Source organism: Nansenia antarctica, assembly GCF_963989245.1.
Source record: "Nansenia antarctica genome assembly, chromosome: 5".
NCBI lineage: Eukaryota > Metazoa > Chordata > Actinopteri > Argentiniformes > Microstomatidae > Nansenia > Nansenia antarctica.
This window is the reverse complement of record NC_137690.1, coordinates 41,254,751-41,261,395: the sequence shown is the minus strand read 5'-3', so window position 1 is coordinate 41,261,395 and position 6,645 is coordinate 41,254,751.

Genomic DNA, 6,645 nt, shown 5'->3' with positions numbered 1-6,645 from the left:
TCTGAGAGGAAAAGCAAAGGCACATTTATAGTATGTTAGTCAGCGTGAAAATCGAACACACTTTTCAGTCATCCTCCTGAATTGAAAATAAATAGACCAGACTATGGGTCAGTTCCATTTTAATTACACTATACTTGGCATACCTACTTCAAATTCAATAACACATCCAAAGAAAGGCAAGACATGTTTATTTGCATAGCACATTTCATACAACAGGGGCAATTCTAAGTGGTGTACATACATTATTAAAAAATACAGCAAGAGCAGCATAGTAAGAAAAATTAAATTGACAATGAATAAAAGCAAATATAAGAAGCAAGGTGCTTTACATATAGCATTAAAAGAAATACAGAAAAAGAAGGATAGTAATTTAAAAAATAAAACCTTTCACCACACTCCCTTTGTTGGCATAGTGCACCACGGGCTACAACATGGTTTCCGTTAGAAAAAATGTGTGCCGGTCAACGTGTCCGGGAAGATTACAATTTATGTTATGTTATGTTATGTTAATTTTATTTATAATGCGCCCCCCATCCAACTTTTACATCGGCCCGGGGCACAGCCCGGGTAAAGGAACAGATAAAGACAAAGATAGATAGATAGATAGATAGACTTTATTTGTCATTGTTACAGTACAGGTACCAAACAACGAAATTTAGGAGGGGAGGCTCCCCTGGTGTTTAAGAAAGGAAAAAGAAACACATTTTGGAAAAAGCATAGATGCATAAAATCACAAGAAGGTAAGGAGCTGGTTTACATCAATAGAGGCTATGTACACAATCCACTGTACTATACTGCACAGATAGTCAACTAGGGTTGTCATATTTCACAAGAAAGTATTTTTTCACATTTTTTTAAAGTGTCACAGTTTGCAGGCTTGAAAATGTACATGTTTGTGCCTCAGACAAGACACAGCTCAAAGACAAGGAACACAGAAAGCAGTCAGACACAGACGACTTAAACGTAAATCTCAGGCATACAATTCACAACAAATAGGGAGTAGATTTAGGGAATGTCATTTAGGAAGAGGTGGGTTTTTAACTTGGCTCTAAAGGAGTCCAGAGTGGGAGCAAACTTGATGGCAGAAGGAAGCGCGTTCCACAGGGTCGGTGCTATCACCGCAAAGGCACGGTCACCCTTCCTCTTGAGGTTGGTACGTGGGACCCTCAGGCAGAGTTGGGCGTCGGACCTGAGCCTGGGTCTGGGCCTTGAGGAGGTAGACTGGTCCAGGAGGTCCTTGATGTATGGTGGGGCGAGACTGTTGAGAGCTTTAAAAACAAAGGTGCAGATTTTGAACTTCACTCTCTTCTTCACTGGGAGCCAGTGAAGGGAGGTGAGGACAGGGGAGATGTGGTCCCTCATTTTGGTGCCTGACACCAGCCTCGCAGCGGCATTTTGGACTAGCTGCAGGCGGTAGATGGTCTTATAAGGAAGTCCAGCATATAGTGAGTTGCAGTAGTCGAGCCTAGATGAGATTAGCATGAGGACGACCCTCCTCAGGTCGCTGGGGGTGAGGAAGGACTTGATCTTGGCTATGATGCGTAGTTGGTATAAACATGCCTTCACGACGGAGCTCACTTGTCGGTCAAGGTTAAGCTCGGAGTCAAAGATGACACCGAGGTTCTTGACATGTGGTCTGACAAGGGTGGACAGGCTTCCCATGTTGGTGCTGAGCTGAGTGATGGCGGTGGTGTTGCCGATGAGGAGGATTTCCCCCTTGCTCTCATTCAGCTGTAGGAAGCTCTGGGCCATCCACTCCTTCACACAATTTACCGGACAAACGTGAGAAATTCCGGTCATCATATTAAAATATAATATAGCTGTTTGTCGCGGTGATTACTGTTGTGTAGCCTATACAGTATATGCCGTTTAATGTCTATTTCTCATCCGATACGATTAGATGCGAGCTATATAATATAGGTGCAACCTTCCTCTTCCGGTGCGTGCACGGCACGTGCTACCCCAGGCCACCCCCTGGACACGCCCATGGCTGCACTTGCATTAATTAGTTAGGCCACATCATTAGTTAGGCCACATCATTTTGAGATACAACCAACGGAGAACAGATTTTAATAGGCCGCATTTTGAGATACAACCAACGGAGAACAGATTTTAATAGGCCACATTTTGAGATACAACCAACGGAGAACAGATTTTAATAACAACAGCAGAAACAATTGTCATCTTCACTGTTTTATTCGCTGTCAATAGGCCTATCAAACTAGGCTATTTTACAACCCGACGGCAGTGCGCTTCAACGTTCATTCATTTGGAACTGCGAGAATGAGTAACGTTAGCCCGATTGCACTTGCATTAATTATAGGCTACATTTTGAGACCGGTCGGATCTATTCATACAACAAGGGACACAGCACTTTCCCGTTTTCCCCATATTGTCAGGGTATTTGAGCCTCGGAAAAGCGCTATATAAATATAATTTATTTATCAAAGTGGGTGTGGCTTAGACAGTTAGGGGGAGTGGCTTGTATCAAAGTGGGTGTGGCCTGTCGGTGGGGCCGAGCCGAGTCGGAAAATATCTGAACCGTGTCTGTGGCACCTACGGTTGCGACGCTAAAGTCCTTTAACCTTTAATGTCACACTAGACTAGGCCCAAAAGCCTGAATTAAAGTGCTGGGGTACGTTTGGGCCCAGGGAACGGGCTGCGAAAGAGTCACACTCACCAAACTTGACACACTCCTTCCCCTTCATGGGCCATTGTACAATTTCAACTTTCACCCTCCTAGGCCATTCCCTAGAGGCCCTGCACACGACGCGGCGGACAACTGTAGGGAGGTTCTAGTGCTTGATGTGAAGTGCCGTTTGGAATGAGACATCTTCTCACACGTACAGGCACACAACGAGTACAACATGTTGCATTTTCATGCCATTAGGCAACTTGCTTCCTAGCATAGCAGGTCCATTTGGACTTTGAAATACGTCCATGACTTTATATGGCCACTGTGTGTGTCTGTGGAGAAAAGGGTACGTTTGGGCCCAGGGAAGGGGCTGCGAAAGAGTCACACTCACCAAACTTTACACACTCCTTCCCCTTCATGGGACATTGTACCATGTCAACTTTCACCCTCCTAGGCCATTCCCTAGAGGCCCTGCACGCGACTGCTATATATTAGCAGGGACCTGCTATGCTAGGAAGCAAGTTGCCTAATGGCATGAAAATGCAACATGTTGTACTTGTTGTGTGACTGTACGTGTGAGAAGATGTCTTTTTACAAACGGCACTTCCAATCAAGCACTAGAGCTCCCTACAGTTTTCCACTTCGTCGCGTGCAGGGCCTCTAGGGAATGGCCTAGGAGGGTGAAAGTTGACATGGTACAATGTCCCATGAAGGGGAAGGAGTGTGTAGAGTTTGGTGAGTGTGACTCTTTCGCAGCCCGTTCCCTGGGCCCAAACGTACCCCAGCAGGAGCACCTTTCAGTCAAAGGGCACAGACCTATGAAGGCCTCTAGTGAATGGCCTAGGAGGGTGAAAGTTGACATGGTACAATGTCCCATGAAGGGGAAGGAGTGTGTCAAGTTTGGTGAGTGTGACTCTTTCGCAGCCCGTTCCCTGGGCCCAAACGTACCCCAGCACTTTAATTCAGGCTTTTGGGCCTAGTCTAGTGTGACATTAAAGGTTAAAGGACTTTAGCGTCGCAACCGTAGGTGCCACAGACACGGTTCAGATATTTTCCGACTCGGCTCGGCCCCACCGACAGGCCACACCCACTTTGATACAAGCCACTCCCCCTAACTGTCTAAGCCACACCCACTTTGATAAATAAATTATATTTATATAGCGCTTTTCCGAGGCTCAAATACCCTGACAATATGGGGAAAACGGGAAAGTGCTGTGTCCCTTGTTGTATGAATAGATCCGACCGGTCTCAAAATGTAGCCTATAATTAATGCAAGTGCAATCGGGCTAACGTTACTCATTCTCGCAGTTCCAAATGAATGAACGTTGAAGCGCACTGCCGTCGGGTTGTAAAATAGCCTAGTTTGATAGGCCTATTGACAGCGAATAAAACAGTGAAGATGACAATTGTTTCTGCTGTTGTTATTAAAATCTGTTCTCCTTTGGTTGTATCTCAAAATGTGGCCTATTAAAATCTGTTCTCCGTTGGTTGTATCTCAAAATGTGGCCTATTAAAATCTGTTCTCCGTTGGTTGTATCTCAAAATGATGTGGCCTAACTAATGATGTGGCCTAACTAATAAATGCAAGTGCAGCCATGGGCGTGTCCAGGGGGTGGCCTGGGGTAGCACGTGCCGTGCACGCACCGGAAGAGGAAATAGATAGACTGTTCTAATGTTTACACCTGCGTTCGCCCTGCTCAGGACTTGTTTAATTATTGTCATTTCATTAAAGCAAATGAACAAATAATCCAGCAAAGAGGAAGACCCATGTATTCGCGGACATCGGCAAATAACACCACCCCGGAATCTGTAAGCAAATGGAATATTGTTCTTATTTAGAATCTATGTCATGGTATTTGATGTACTGTACATGACCACAGATTGCGTAGTTGTAGGCATCTAGTGATTTATATGCTCTCAATTTCTCACGGGCCTAGACGCTAGGCAATGCAAACTTGAATGGCCAGGTAATGGATTGGAACAATATCTCGTTAACTCCGACCACTCCCCCAGATTTGTTTGTTTAAAGAATAAATATATTAACGCTTTATTAATGCAAGTGCAATTGGGCTAATGTTACTCATTCTCGCAGTTCCAAATGAATGAACGTTGAAGCGCTTGTATCTCAAAATGTGGCGTGCAGCCCGACAGGCGCACATATCACGCGCACCCCTGCGCTTTCAGAGCTCGTTTTCTCGTCGGAATTCGACGTTTGGAGACGAACGACAGACGTCGAATACTGACGGCTTCCGTGTGAGACCAGGTTGATAGGTGACAGCGTCTGATTAATAGGTCCCCATCTCGGCCATTTTGAAACCTCGCAATCGAGCCAAACAAGTCTTGTTGTGAAAAAATGTGTTTTCCGGTTTTTGGCATAGGACGACAAAAGAAGCGATGAAGAACCCACTCGATATCATATCCAACAGTTTTACATTCACTAAATACCTACATTTAGTTAGCAAAGTCGGGTGGGGGGTATTATTCGTAATATTGTGGCAGTGTGTGTAGCCACGCCCACTCCAGCCGTATTTAAGTAGCCACCTGGACCTGTTGACAAATTTACAAGATGGATGCGGATGCTCTAGCAAGCTAATGCTATAAACCGAATTTATGAAGCCGCTAGAAATATCGACAGTGGGCAATTAATGAACTCCTTCATACTGGACTATACATAACGGGAACTCCGAGCTCCGAATCTGACGATGACAAGATGACAACAGGATTTCAGATATTGATCTCCACATCAGTTCACTTTCATGGGACAGTCGTCTGCAGACAGACCTTCTGCTGTGTTCTTGGGTAAGTTTTAGTGCAGAGGCGGATTTAGGATTGTAGGAGATCCGGGGCTTAGCCCAGAGGGAGAATATAATGTGCGCGCGGGGCGCGCTGGAAAAATTTGCCTTCAACCTTCAACTTACCACCACCTTAAAGCGGACAAAAGGCTGTATTACAAAATAGACAGTTAACACACACACACACACACGTCAGTCACCATCATTTATATTTGTATAGAATTACTTTGATGGGCTGAGGCTAGTTATGTTACAGTATGTATATCAGGGCAGACTCTGTGCTCACCACTTATATTGTATTTAGAGTCTTGTCCTGTGTTATATGACGATATATTACATGTATTGTTGGCCTGTGTATAGTACTGTGAAATCAAATCCCCCCTGGGACATTAAACAAACTTAGTTAGTTAGCGTTACATCTTAGGATAGATTTGAGTCATGTTCTGTATACATACATACTACCATAAGGGCATACTTAATGTGGTTACTCCATGTTTACTAGCTGTAACATTAACGTTACATCATTCTTTTTCACTTGTTACTCAGTCAACCAGAGTGCAGATATCAAAGACTATCAGCCTGTTATTCACTTTATTTGTATAAGTATTATCCTTAGTTTGATTTCTTACCATGTACCGTAACAGTACCTTGCTATGTTTCATTTTCATTATAACATAACGTTATGTTATGATAGCCAGCTAGCATTAGCAAACCGGAAAAGTAGTGTCAGTGAGTCAGTCACCTTTCTAATAAGATTCACAAACCTGAAACATCATCTATGTCATCACTGCTGGTGATGTCATTGTTGTCAGCTGCTGATACTGCTGCTGCAACAGTTCTTGGCTCTTGTTTTGTTGAAAAAAACGTTTGGATATCCATCCTTACAATTTTGCAAGTCAGGCACAGATTGAGATTCTTCAGGGCAGGGCAGGCTACACAGTACGCAGGCAAATGTCGCGCAGCTGCTGCCTCTCTGTTGAACTCCGGTACTGCACGTTACTCACGAGTGTTTTTTTTAAATTTATTTTTATTTTTTTAAAGTAAAACATTCGGGGCTTTTCAGAAAACATCCGGGGCTTGAGCCCAAGTAGCCACCCCCTAGCCCAGCCCCTATTTTAGTGAGTTACATGTGTTGTATACTAGGATTTTGTGTTGTTTACTTAGGATAGTCAAACAGTTATTTGTTGTTTTGTGAACAAGGTAGATAGCGCCGTTGTT